We start from the raw sequence: 14,764 nt of genomic DNA on the forward strand, positions 1-14,764 counted from the left end.
GAGCAGGATGGGGTCATATGAGCAGGATGGGGGTATATTATGAGCAGGATGGGGGTATATTATGAGCAGGATGGGGGTATATTATGAGCAGGATGGGGTCATATGAGCAGGATGGGGGTATATTATGAGCAGGATGGGGGTATATTATGAGCAGGATGGGGGTACATGAGCAGGATGGGGGTATATTATAAGCAGGATGGGGGTATATGAGCAGGATGGGGGTATATTATGAGCAGGATGGGGCCATATGCCATGATGGGTTAAATAGCAGGATGCGGCCATATGCCAGTATATAGCAGGATGCGGCCATATGGCAGGATGACGGTATATAGCAGGATGAGGGACATATACTGTATATACAAGGCAGGAGGATCATTACCAGGATGCGGCACCTTAGTAGAGAATTTGGGGACATTACCCCCATAACAGTGTCAGCAGCATATGCTCGCCCCATAACAGTGTGTCATGACTACATTTTCTGCTTAAAATTTTATTTTCCTATTTTCCTCCTCTAAAACCAGGGTGCGTCTTATAGTCCGGTGCGTCTTATAGTCCGAAAAATACGGTATATATATTTTTTTTTCATTCCACATTGCTTTTGTTCTGGTGAGGCAAATGAAGCGTTAATACACTTCATGAATGTGGTTTTGAGTTCTTTGAGGGGTGCAGTTTTTAGAATGGTGTCACTTTTGGGTATTTTCTGTCACTTCGGCCTCTCAAAGTCACTTCAAATGTGATGTGGTCCCTAAAAAAATGGTTTTGTGAATTTTGTTGAAAAAATGGGAAATTGCTGATGAACTTTGAACCCTTCTAACTTCCTAACTTCCAAAAATTTTGTTTCAGAAATTGCGCTAATGTAAAGTAGACATGTGGGAAATGTTATTTATTAACTATTTTGTGTGACATAACTCTCTGGTTTAAGGGCATAAAAATTAAAAGTTTGAAAACTGCAAAATGTTCATCAAATTTCTGATTTTTGCACAATTAAAAGCAAAAAATATCGTTCTAAATTTATAACTATCGTGAAGTACAATATGTCACGAAAAAACAATTTCAGACCCACTGGGATCCGTTGAAGCGTTCCAGAGTTATAACCTCATAAAGGGACACTGGTCAGAATTGCAAAAAATAGCCTGGGCATTAAGTACAAAACTGGCTTCGTCCTTAAGGGGTTAACATGTAAAAAAACAGAAAAAAAAATCCAAATAAAAAACCAACTTCAACATCGAGTTTTTATTGCTGATGTCGAGCGATACTGTGTGTATATAGCACACTGTGCTATATACAGGCTGTATACTACATGAAGGTGCTTAATGCTATCTGGGTCTGTACTGTGCTATATGGGGCTGTATACTACATGAAGTTGCCTAATGCTATCTGGGTCTGTACTGCGCTATATGGGGCTGTATGTTACATGAAAGTGACTAATGCTATATGGCTCTACACTGTGCTATATACGGGCTGTATACTACATGAGGGTGCCTAATGCTATCTGGGTCTGTACTGTGCTATATGGGGCTGTATACTACATGAGGATGCCTAATGCTATCTGGGTCTGCATTGTGCTATACACAGGCTGTATACTACATAGGATGCCTAATGCTATCTGGCTCTGCACTGTGCTATAAGAGGCTGTATACTACATGAAGGTGCCTAATGCTATCTGGCTCTGCACTGTGCTATATTGGGCTGTATACTACATGAAGTTGCCTAATGCTATCTGGCTCTGCACTGTGCTATATAGGGGCTGTATACTACATGAGGGTGCCTAATGCTATATGGTTCTGCATTGTGCTATATGGGCACTGCTTAATGTGATATGGGGGTTGCATAGTGCCATATGGGGGCTGCATAATACCATATGGGGGCTGCATAATGCCATATGGGGGCTGCATAGTGCAATATGGGGGCTGCATAATGCTACATGGGTCTACATAATGCTATATTGAGGACTATGGGGGCTTCATAACACTATATGGAGGAGTATGGGGGCTGCATACTACTATAACCCAGGAGTTGTATGTCCCCTCCACCCCAGCGCTGTATACCCCCCAGAGCGGTATGTCCCGTGCACCCCAAAGCTGTATACCCCCAGAGCTGTATGTAACCCCCACCTCATAGCTGTTTTTCCCCCCAACCCAGAGCCACTGCCCCCTCTAGAGATGTATGCCACCCATTGCTGTATACCTCTTTCCTCAGTAATATGTATGCCCCCCAGTAATGTGTATGTCCCCAGCCTCTCTTGTGATATATATGCAGCAGTGTTAGTGTGCTCTATGTACGACCATGTCTGTTAGTGACGGCCACCAATCAGCGTGGCACAGACACATGCCCAGAAGGAGCTGGATGGAGACCTGCGGGGAGGTGAATGAGTCAGTTGCCGGCTTCCCAATATTAGAAATATCTCTAATGTGTCTGTGTGTGCATGTATGATGTGTATCTATGTATGTTAGTGTATATGACTGTGTCTAGATTTATGTCTGTTTATGTGTTTTTGTGAATTTCTCTTTAAATATATATGTGTACGTATGTCTCTATGTGTATGTATCTGAGCATGTCTACGTGTGGATGGGGCCCACTGAGACTCTTTCACCCAGGGCCCACAAAAACCTGGAGCCGGCTCTGCTAGCAGGCTTGTGATGCCCCAGGTATGTGTACCGCCCCCGTGCCAGCGGCCGAGCCGCTCAGATCCGGAGCCGGGATGGCTCGAGGGGTCTTCGGACCCAGGGGTTTGCATGGACACTCGAATTAAAGAAGAGAGGGGGAGATATGTACAGGGAGGATGTGTACGTTCATGACGCCACCCACGGTGCGTGTTACTGGGGGAGACCACCGCTGCTGTTGGGGAGCCCGGTGGCAATGGTGGAGCAGCAGGATGTTTAACCCCTCCGTGGTTAGGGGGTTTGTGCCCCTGAGCCTGCTGGATTGTTGGTGATTGGGGTCCGTTGGGTAGAGGAAAAGGGGCTTTCAGTGTACTCACTCAATCCAGGAATAATAACACCGACAGCTTGTAAACCAGAATTCTGAGCACCACTGCAGGTTGGAGGGACCACGCTTGGGTCCGTGCCCTTGGTGTTGCTGTTAGCCTGTGGCCCTTTCCTTGGCACCTGTTTTCCTCTAGTTGGACCCTTAAGCATAAAACTTTTCGGGTCCCGCTCACCCGTGTGGCTAACAGAGTGAGCTTGCTCTCAGGGTTCACGCGTAGGATTTCTTTGGACTGTATTGGGAAAGTCCTATTCCATCGGTGCGCTAGTACCCCAATTTTAGAGCGGGTTGTAAATGAATCTTGAAGTCTTCACCCCCGTCCGGTAAATTACCGGGAAGCGTGAAGCTACTTCCCGGCCTAGGGTCCACGTACCCCGTCGTGTCCTGGCCCCTGCGCGGTGATGGCTCAAGGCTGCCGGCTGCCCCCTTGACACGATCCCCTGCGACCGGGGTTCCAGCTCCTACCAGACCAACGTCTGCCACTTAGTAACTACAGGAGCCCTGCTCCAGGCCGGTGACCTCTCTCTCTCAGAGAGTCATCTCCACCTACTTCTCCTTCCACTCCCGTTTCACACTTTCTTCCAAGTGTCACTTTCTCACTTTCCCCTCACCAACACCCCATCTGGGCGGCCCTATTCCCTTCAGGCCCCCAATGGTGTGTCTGGTGGTTACGGTGTAAAGTGTTTCTAGGATTTTGATTGGCTAAGCTGTTAGCAACACGAAAGGACAAGAATTCGTAACCAAGGAGGAGTGGATACTGTACAGAAGGGAAGATTGTACAATACCCTGTGACGACCTGATAGGCCAGGGCGTCACATTCCTCCTTGGTTAAACGTAGCTCGTCCCCGAGCTACAGGACACCAGAGGTTTATTTTTGTTTTTAAACTGCAAAAGGGGAAAAAGAACATTTTAAACAACACACTTTTATTAACGGGTTCCATCCCACATAGGGGAGGCACTTTACTTAAACGTTACTAAAAATTGTTAAGAGTTCATCGCCCAACGGTGGGACGCTACCGGTTTCTATGGTAACGGAGGCTCAACCTACTCCATTGCAGCCCCTTCCTGCGACATTCCAGTCCCAATGTCCCGGATCCCAATAACCCGCCACCCAAACAACCTGTTCCCCTGGAATCCTATGGTGGGTCCATGACCAGGTTAAGGTCCCGGGTGTTGTCTTTCAGATAACTCTGGTTGGCACAGGAGGTGCAACTATTATACAAGACACAAGTTTGTGTTGGTTACGCCAGTCCTGTGACCATGGTCCATTTTTACCTATATAAAACTTTTAACGAAGTCCATGTACCGGTTGTACACTTTTTCAACAATTTTTCTTGCAAATCAGGTAACTTTCACTCTTTTCATTAAAACTGGTTGATTAGGCACTCATTTACTAACATTTTCTATATGGAAAATAACAAACTATGGAAAATAACAAACGAAAGCACCGATAAATAACAATTCTATGGCATCGTAACTATTGGCATTGTAACATTTTTTTTAACACTCTTCTCTGTACCTCCGTGGAGGTTGCCCAAAGTTTGCACAGGTTGACCTCCTTAACTCTGGGCTCTCGCTCCTCTCTAATGAAGTTTCCACACCCTCTACACGTCCCTCTCCCTCCATGCTAGGTGTAACTGGCAGGATCCTATGTGTACGTGTCAAGGGGACTGGTGATACTCTAGATGCTGGAGTGGATGCAGTGTCAGTAAGCCTTTCCTGCTCTGGTTCTTCCACAGGTTGTGGAAATGTTAACACAGGGACTATTAGTGCTCCATTCTGCATCGGCCAATTTTCTGGAAAATCACCTAGGATCGTGTGGATCACCTTCTTCCTTCTTTCCACCACTGGAGACTGGGACTGAGGCTCTTCTGCTCTTTTCAAAGGTTCTGGGCACTTCTTCAGGTGGTCTCTGGACACCGTAGCTGTAGTTCGTCCATCGTCTTTGCTAATCAAACAAGTCTTCTGATTATCGAAATTGGACGGCTGTATCACATACGGCTCTTTCTCCCACTGGTCTTCCAACTTGTGTTGTTTCCTCTTTCTTTTTAATACAATTTCACCAGGGGCGAAGGGGGCTGCCTTAGCTTGCTTATTAAAATTCCTCTCTTGCCGCTCCCAGGTCTGATCCAAACTTTCTTCAACGTACATCTGGATCTGTTTGTACAGACCTTGGCGACGTGAGTCCCAATCTTCTCCGGATGCGTAAGTTTCAGGCAACTCTACCTCCATCTCTAGATCTACCGGGAGTCTTCCAGGCGGGCTCTCATCAGGTAGGCTGGGGTACACTTGGTCAATCCTACTGGAATGTTATTATAAATGTCAACCAAATCTGGCAGCTTTTCGGGCCACCGATTCCGTTCTTCAAGAGGGAGGGTTTTCAGCAAATTAATTACCAGATGATTCATCTTCTCGCACATCCCATTTGTCTGTGCGTGGTAAGGTGTGGTGCGGATCTTCTTGCACCCATATAGGCTGCAGAACTCTTGAAAAATCTCGGCTTCAAACGCAGGACCCTGGTCCGTCAAAACTCGGTCGGGATACCCATGCGGCCTACAGAAATGGGCCTGGAACACCTTTGCTGCTGTGTTGGCAGTCAAATCCTTCACGGGCACCACCACCAGGAAGCAGGAGTAGTGATCAACTATCGTGAGCGCATACGTGTACACACATCTGCTGGAGGTCAATTTAACATGGTCCATAGCCACAATCTCTAGAGGTTGTTTAGTGTCAATCGGTTGGAGGGGTGCACACTGGCTAGTGCCATCTCGTCTTCTCAAGGCGCAGGGACTGCAATTTCTACACCAGGCTTCTATGGAGTCTCTCATTCCTATACAGTAGAAACGGCTTCTCAGCAACATCTCCAGCTTCTTCCACCCGAAGTGCCCGGCTCCGTCATGATATGCCTCCAGCACCACTGGGACATTTGACTTAAGCCTGCTTTACACGGGACAACTGATCATGCAATTTCACGATCGATCGTACCCGCCCCCGTCATTTGTGCGTCACGGGCAAATCGCTGCCCGTGTCACACAAAGTTGTGAAACCCGCGTCACACGTACTTACCTGCTGAGCGACCTCACTGTGGGCGGCGAACGTCCACTTCCTGAATGGGGAGGGACATTCGGCGTCACAGCGACGTCACACAGCCGCCGGCCAATAGAAGCGGAGGGGCAGAGATGAGCGGGATGTAAACATCCCGCCCACCTCCTTCCTTCCACATAGCCGGCGGGAGCCGCGGGAAGCAGGTAAGCGATGCACGGAGCAACGTGTGATACCACGGAAACGATGAACAACCGGCGCCATGTTTCATAAACAATTTTATGAAACCTAGCGACGAGTACACGACTCACGATTTTTGAGCGATACTGCGTCGCTAGGAGGTGTCACACAGGCCGACGTCGCAAGCGACACTGGATGTGCGTCACAAAACCGTGACCCCGACGATCTATCGCACGATAGATCGTCTCGTGTAAAGCAGCCTTTAGGGACCACGATCTGGCAGATTCTCTCATGAGTCTTGGGGTTGGTCCGACTTCTGCACAATTTACCTTGATGCAGGTAAAGCCGACTCCGATCTTGCCACAACTTCTTGGCCTCTTCTGGAGCGACTGGTCCAAGACGGGCATCAGGTCTGGTCAGCAGTACTTTGACTAACTTAATCGCTGGGTCTCGATCCTGAGCCTCCAGCCAGCCATTGTGGGGCAACGGATTACAGGTCATCTCTTGTTGTCGGGCACTGGATCTGGATTGTTCCTCCCATGGAGGCTGGTGGAATGCAGGTAGCTCGACTCGACCTCTTCCAGGTCCTCTTCATTTCCACCATCATTGGACAAGTGAGGCATCCGGGATAGGGCGTCTGCATTAGTGTTCTTATGGCTAGTCCTGTACTTAATAACGAAATCGTAGTTGGCCAGTCGTGCGACCCATCGTTGCTCCAAAGCCCCCAACTTTGCTGTATCCAAATGAGTCAATGGATTATCAGTGTACAACGTGAACTTAGCAGCAGCGAGGTAATGTTTGAACTGTACAGTTACCGCCAAGACAAGTGCCAGAAATTCCAATTAGAAGCAGCTATAATTCTTTGGATTTCTTTCCGTAGGTCTTAGCTTCCGGCTGGCATAGGGAATCACCTTTTCTGTGCCCTTCTGTACTTGGGACAAAACGGCTCCCAGCCCTACATTGCTGGCATCAGTGTATAACACAAAGGGGAGGCCATAATCGGGATGAGCCAAGATTTCTTCCCCGGTTAGGGCGGACTTCATCCTCTTGAAAGAATCTTCTTGTTCCGCGCCCCATTTGAACGGAGGCCCCAAGGATTTACCGTGTGCAGCCTGGCCCACCAGGAGATTCTGCAAGGGGGCCGCCATTTGGGTATACCCCTTCACGAACCTCCGGTAGTACACCATCAGGCCTAGGAACTGTTGCACTTCTCTGACTGTAGTGGGCCGTGGCCAATTCTGGATGGCTGTGATCTTTTCGGGGTCCGGGGCCACACCTTCAGCACTCACCACATGCCCCAAGTACTGCACCTTCGGTTTCAACAAGTGACACTTGGACGGCTTGAGCTTCATTCCGTACAAGGAACAGAGCCTCAAACACCTCGGCCAGATGCTCCAAGTGTGCTTCGTAGGTCTTGGAGTAAACAATAACGTCGTCCAGATACAGCAAGACGGTTTCAAAGTTACAATGGCCCAAACAGCACTCCATTAACCTCTGGAATGTCCCGGATGTATTGCACAGCTCGAATGGCATACTATTAAACTCACATAGATCCATCGGGGTAGCAAAGGCGATCTTCTCCCGGTCTTCCTCGGCAACTGCAACCTGCCAGTACCCGCTGGTAAGGTCAAGGGTGGAAAAGTACGTTGGGACTTTAGAGCGGCTAATGACTCCTCAATGCGGGGCAGAGGGTAGGCATCTTTATGGGTAATCTTGTTAATCTGGTGGTAATCTACGCACATCCTCATGGTCCCATCCTTCTTCTTTACCAGCACCAGTGGGGCGGCCCACGGACTGCAGCTATCACGGATCACTCCTGCTTCTTTCATACTTCTGAGCATGTCCTTGGCACATTGATAATGGGCAGGTGGTATAGGCCTGTACCTTTCTTTGATAGGTGGGTGCGTGCCAGTGGGTATGTGGTGTTGTACCCCCTTAATTCACCCAAAATCCAATGGGTGCTTGCTAAAGACCTGCTCATATTCCTTGACCACCCTGTAGACCCCTTGTTTGTGATGTGCGGGTGTAGAGTCGGTGCCCACATGTAGCTCCTGACACCCCTTCTCTACTGGACCCTGGGGATCAGCGCCAGGATGTTGACTTTGCTCGCCTGAAGACCCTGTTGCATGAATGTCATCTGCATTTACTGTAAACAGCTTGGCTATGATGGCATAGAGGGGCAATGTGGCCTCCTCTTCCCCATAGTTTAGCATGCGCACGGGCACCCTCCCCTTCTGGACATCCACTACCCATCTGGCCGTGAACACAGTGGGCCAATGTTCTGAGTGTAGGGGTTCTACCACTGCTTGGTAACCCTGTCCCCGGGAGTCTATAGCTGCTCTGCACCATATCAACATTTCACTTTGTGGGGGCACTACTAGGGGGGTTGCATCCATTACCCGTACACCACCTATCTCACCTCCAGAGAGATTTACCTGTTGCCGCTGCTGGAGAGCTCGGATCTCACGTTGCAGGACCCTCTGTCGCCCTGCTCCTGCAGTCTCAGACAGCTGTTGAAGCAAAAACAACACTTCACCCATGCAATTCTCAATGACATTTGTTCCTAAAATGATCTTCGGGTTCCGATCACTAGGGTCATTTTGTAATACTCTCAGGCCTTGTCTGACTAATTCTACTCGGCCCACTTTTACAGTCACCTCCTTGAACCCAATTTGAGTCACAGGTAACCCGTTGACAGCATAGATGGTCAAACCGTCGTCTGGGGGCATCAAGTCATCATCAAGTCAGAACTTCTTATAGAGTACATAAGGGATAGTTGTTACCTGTGAGCCGGTGTCAAGAAGTGCAGAGGTAGGGATCCCATCCAATGTAATAGAGACGATGGGCCGTCCCCTGACATACCGCTCTCTCCAGTCTGCTGGGCCTTGGCAATTTATTCCTGGGGATTGGCCCTTGGCCCCAGGGGCTGCCCGTTTAAAGGACAGCTTCGTGCGTAGTGGCCGGTCTTGTTACATTTATAACAAACAGGTGGATCATACCGGTCACCGCCTCGTTCTCTGTACGCTGAGGTCCGCTTTCTCATCGAGGGGACGTCCTCTGGGCAATCCGCCAGTTGGATCTCTCTCGACGGGATGGTCTTTGACTTCAGTTGCATGGCTTCCAGAATCCAGGCGAAATCCTTAGTTGTTGCACTTGGGTAGATAAATCGGGTACTACTCTCCCAGTTGCTGTTAAGGGAGTCGTTGCAGGCAGGGCCAGGGCAGAGGGCTTTACTTGTGCTGGGGAGGCATCGGCCTGCCAAGCCAGGAGTGGGGAGTCAGGAGCCTCTGGGGGCTGTAGGGCCTTGATTGCCCGTTCTTTCAGGATAGCAAAGTGCAAAGCAGGGTGCTCCAAAGCCCATAGCTGGAGCTGCTTGCGGTCCTCCACCGACCCGAGGCCTTTTAGGAACTGCTCCACTAGCATCTTGTTCCCTTCCGGCTCTCCGATATCGTTGGTCAGTCTCAGGGTCCGCAGCGCTGCTTGCAATCTCAAGGCGTAATCTCGGATGTTATTGTACTGCCCCGCGCTCGGCTGCAGCCGAGCCGCTCGGATCCGGACTCGTTTGTCGGTGGCTCGAGCGCCTCCGGACCGGGAGTTACTTCGCTCTGAAAGGGGCTGACGCTTTGAAGGGGGTTTAGGGTTACGGCTGGGGCCATGGTGTTTGTTGTTAGAGTTCGTGACGCCACCGACGGGTTGTGCTGAATTTGGACACCACCGCTGCTGTTCACTAGGACCCCGGGGGAGATGTTGTGCAGCTTTGGTGTTAACCCCTCCGTGGGCAGGGGAGATGGCCCCTGGACCCGTTTGGTGTGAGGTATCGGTGCTTGGCGGTGCAGGGCGATGCGTGGCCTGAGGGCACAGTTGTACTCACTATTACAGATGCACAAGAGTCTCTGGTAAACCAAAAAGATGGTGGTCGGTGCCCGCAGCTGGCTGCGTCTGGTCCCCCAGGCGGGTTGGTGGTCTCCGCCTTTCTCCTGCACCTTCTGTGTAGCTATGGACAACCCGTGCTTCAGCAACGGGAGCCCGCTCCCCGGGATTATGTGTCGGGAGAGCCCGTTTGCCCACAGACGCTGGCCCTTTGGATCTCTTAGCCTGAGCGGTGGCTTTTTATCCCTTTTCGGTGGGCTGTTGTCTTCAGTCGGGACTTGGGTGGGAAAGGACCTAAAGCACAGACCTCAATCAATTAATTAACGGGATCCGGTAGTTTCGGGACCGCGTTTCAGGGTCTGAGTACCCCCCTTTGTGCTCCAGTTTCCAGTCGGTTCCCCGGTTCGGTACCGGCAGGCCACTACCCTGTCCCGGTCCCTTATAGTTCCACCGAGCCGTCTTCCCGACTCCTGCAGGCTGAGGCCACCATCTGCCTCCTAGCCAGAGGTGACTGGGCTCCGACCCAGAGACCCGGAGTTAGGCGGGCTTTGCACGTTGCGACATCGCAAGCCGATGCTGCGATGTCGCACGCGATAGTCCCCGCCCCCGTCGCAGGTACGATATCTTGTGATAGCTGGCGTAGCGAAAATTATCGCTATGCCAGCTTCACATGCACTCACCTGCCCTGCAACCGTCGCTCTGGCCGGCGACCCACCTCCTTCCCAAGGGGGCGGGTCGTGCGGCGTCATAGCGACGTCACACGGCAGGCGGCCAATAGCGGCGGAGGGACGGAGATGAGCAGGATGTAAACATCCCGCCCACCTCCTTCCTTCCGCATAGCCGCCGGCGGCAGGTAAGGTGATGTTCTTCTCTCCTGCGGCGTAACACACAGCGATGTGCGCTGCCGCAGGAACGACGAACAACATCGTACCTGTCGCGGCAGCGTAATTATAGAAAAGTCGGAGCCTGCACCGATGATACGATAATGACACTTTTGAGCTCGTTAATCGTATCATCTAGAATTTACACACAACGATGTCGAAAGTGACGCCGGATGTGCGTCACTTTCAATTTGACCCCACCGACATCGCACGTGCGATGTTGCAACGTGCAAAGCCGCCCTTAGACTGGGGCAAACTTGGGCACAGGTCTGCCTCTGCACTTGTACTTCACTCCTCCACTCTTCAAACTAATCTAACTGTTTTTCCTGCCTCAGGAGCTGTGAACTCCTCGGTGGGTATGGCCAACCGCCTGGCTCCACCCCCTGGTGTGAACATCAAATCCTGAGGGAGGTGATTAGGGTTTTAAGGGTGGCTGATGACACCTTTTTAGGGCACGGGTGTTTGTGCAAGGGCCTACCTGTGACTATCTGGCTAGTCCAGGGCGTCACATTCCCCCTTGGTTTAATACAGACCGTCCGCGGGCTGTCCGCCGACCACCACCGGTTTATTTTTGTTGTAACTGCAAAAGATAAACGGGAAAAACAGATACAAGTATAATAACATTATTTACATTATAAGCAAGTGTGGAAATCATCCCTTACGGGGGGCATGTTACTTTAACGTTGCAAACATAAAACATTTTTATTAAATGGGAATGGGTCCTTTCATTTGCCCACCCAAGCAAACCTACCCCTTGATGCTGCCTCTAAGAACAGGTCAGCACCCCTCTTCCCCAGTCCAGGAATCGGGTCCGGGTCCGGGTATTGCCCACAACGGGCGGGGTACAAAGTTCCATACCCGGCAGTCTCTCAGAGGTCCCACGTCCAGGGGACCCCTGGACCCGGAGGGTTGTCACCGGTTGCCATGGTGACGGGACCTCGGCCGACTCTACAGCAGGCCCTTCGTCCAACCAGCCTCTCCAGAAACCGTAGACATGAAAGGTGTTCCAGGGGCGTTTTACAAAGCCCAAAAGTTATTGGGTGGTCTGCAAGTTCTCGGCCTTGTCTATGTTTAAAACGGGACCGCGTTTCAGGGTCTGAGTACCCCCTTTGTGCTCCAGTTTCCAGACGGTTCCCCGGTTCGGTACCGGCGAGCCACTATCCTGTCCCCGGTCCCTTACGGTTCCACCGAGCTGTCTTCCCGGCTCCTGCAGGCTGAGGCCACCGTCTGCCTCCTAGCCAGAGGTGACTGGGCTCCGAGCCAGACACCCGGAGTTAGACTGGGGCAGACTTGGGCACAGTCTGCCTCTGCACTTGTACTTCACTCCTCCACTCCTCAAACTAATCTAACTGTTTTTCCTGCCTCAGGAGCTGTGAACTCCTCAGTGTTCATGGCCAACCACCTGGCTCTGCCCCCTTGGTGTGAACATCAAATCCTGAGGGAGGTGACTAGGGTTTTAAGGGTGGCTGATGACACCTTTTTAGGGCACGGGTGTTTGTGCACGGGCCTACCTGTGACTACCTGGCTAGTCCAGGGCGTCACACTATCCTGGGGCCGTTGCTTGCAGCTGTAGAACCTCATTCTCAGCTCCGCTTCTGTGCGGGTTTCAAATGCAGCTCCCAGTCTCCTGAAAATGGTGGTCACTGATGTCCGGTCTGCTTCAGTCCACATCTCCACTTCTAGCTCGGCAGCATCGGTCAGCTGTCCCAGTACCACCGAGGCCCGCTGCCGCCCGTTTAAGACATACATATCCAGAACGTTACAGATTTTCCTCTTAAATCCTTGCAGCGCATCTGATCGGCCGTCATACTGTGGGAGCCAGGCATACATACGGCAATGTTATCGGCATTATGGGGACAACTGCTTCAGGTCCCGGTGCCGCTGCCTCTTGCGACTGGAGCGGCGTACGATGCGCCATCATTACCCTGGTCGGGCGGAGGCAGCACCGCCACACTCCCATCGTCTGGAACCGACATCTCCGCGCGCCACCTTGGTCTTTTTGCAGCACTCCCTTGCTGACCGTGGCCCTCTGGGAACTTCCGGTTACGGCCTCACTGGGAAGACGAAGGGCGGGGCTTAGGCTTTGCATGCTTTCTTGGGGAAGATGGCGTTTTGGCGCGAAAAAATGCCAGAAAATGGCAGAATTGGCGGGAAACAGAATCTTGACTCGCAGTTTTCGGCTTTTAAGGCGCACGTCACCCAGGTAAGTGGGTCCTGCTCGTATCCTGTTCGTGACGCCAGGTTTTTCGAAAGTGTACCGCCCCCGTTCCAGCGGCCGAGCCGCTCGGATCCAGAGCCGCGGTGGCTCAAGGGGTCTCCGGACCCGGGGGTTCGCGCGGACACTTGAATTAAAGAAGAGAGGGGGAGATATGTACAGGGGAGATGTGTAAGCTCGTGATGCCACCCACGGTGCGTGGTAATGGGGGAGACCACTGCTACTGTTGGGGAGCCCGGTGGCGATGGTGGAGCAGCAGGATGTTTAACCCCTCCGTGGGTAGGGGGTTTGTGCCCCGGGGCCCGTTGGATTGTTGGTGATTGGGGTGCCATTGAGTAGAGGAAAAGGGGGCTTTCAGTGTACTCACTCAGTCCAGGAATAATAACACAGACAGCTTGTAAACCAGAATTCTGAGCACCACTGCAGCTTGGAGGGAGCACGCTTGGGTCCGTGCCCTTGGTGTTGCTGTAAGCCTGTGGCCTTTCCTTGGCACTTGATTTCCTCTAGTTGGACAGTTAAGCCTGCTTTACATGTTACGATTTCGCATACGATATCGTATGCGATCTTAACCGCCCCCATCGTATGTGCGGTACATTCAATTTGTTGAATGTGCCGCACAAACGATTAACCCCCATCACACTTCGAACGTCCACTTCCTGGAGTGGGAGGGACGTTCGGCGTCACATCGACGTCACGTGGCATCCGGCCAATAGAAGCGGAGGGGCTGAGATGAACGGTACGTAAATATCCCGCCCACCTCCTTCCTTACGCATTGCTGGCCGGGAGCAGCTGGACGCAGGTAAGATCTGTTCATCGTTCATCGTGTGCTACCCCGGGTACGATAAACAATCTGACGTTCAATTTTTAGGAGTTGAACGACATGCATGCGATGAACGTTTTAAGGTTCAATCGCAATCGCACGTACCTGTCACACACTACAATGTACCTTACGATGCCGGATGTGCGTCACTTACGACGTGACCCCGCCGACACATCGTAAGATATATTGTAGCGTGTAAAGCGGGCTTAAAGCATAAAACTTTTCGGATCCCGCTCACCCGTATGGCTAACGGAGTGAGCTTACTCTCAGGGTTCACGCGTAGGATTTCTTTGGACTGTATTGGGAAAATCCTATCCCATCGGTGTGCTAGTACCCTGGTTTTGGAGTGGGTTGGGGATGAATCTTGAAGTCTTCACCACTGTCTGGCAAATTACCTGAACGCGTGAAGCTACTTCCCGGCCTAGGGTCCACATACCTCGTCATGCCCTGGCCCCTGCCCAGTGATGGCTCAAGGCTGCCGGCTGCCCTCCTCGGCAGTCCGTGCCCCTTGACATGTTCCCCTGCGACCGGGGTTTCAGCTCCTACCAGGCCCAGACCAACGTCTGCCACCTAGTAACTTCAGGAGCCCTGCTCCAGGCCGGTGACCTCTCCCTCTCAGAGAGTCACCTCCACCTCCTTCTCCTTCCACTTCTGTTTCACACTTTCTTCTAAGTGTCACTTTCTCACTTTCTCCTCACCAACACCCTATCTGGGTGGCCCTATTCCCTTCAGGCCCCCCAATGGTGTGTCTGGTGGGTACGGTATAAAATG

Source organism: Anomaloglossus baeobatrachus, assembly GCF_048569485.1.
Source record: "Anomaloglossus baeobatrachus isolate aAnoBae1 chromosome 5 unlocalized genomic scaffold, aAnoBae1.hap1 SUPER_5_unloc_4, whole genome shotgun sequence".
NCBI lineage: Eukaryota > Metazoa > Chordata > Amphibia > Anura > Aromobatidae > Anomaloglossus > Anomaloglossus baeobatrachus.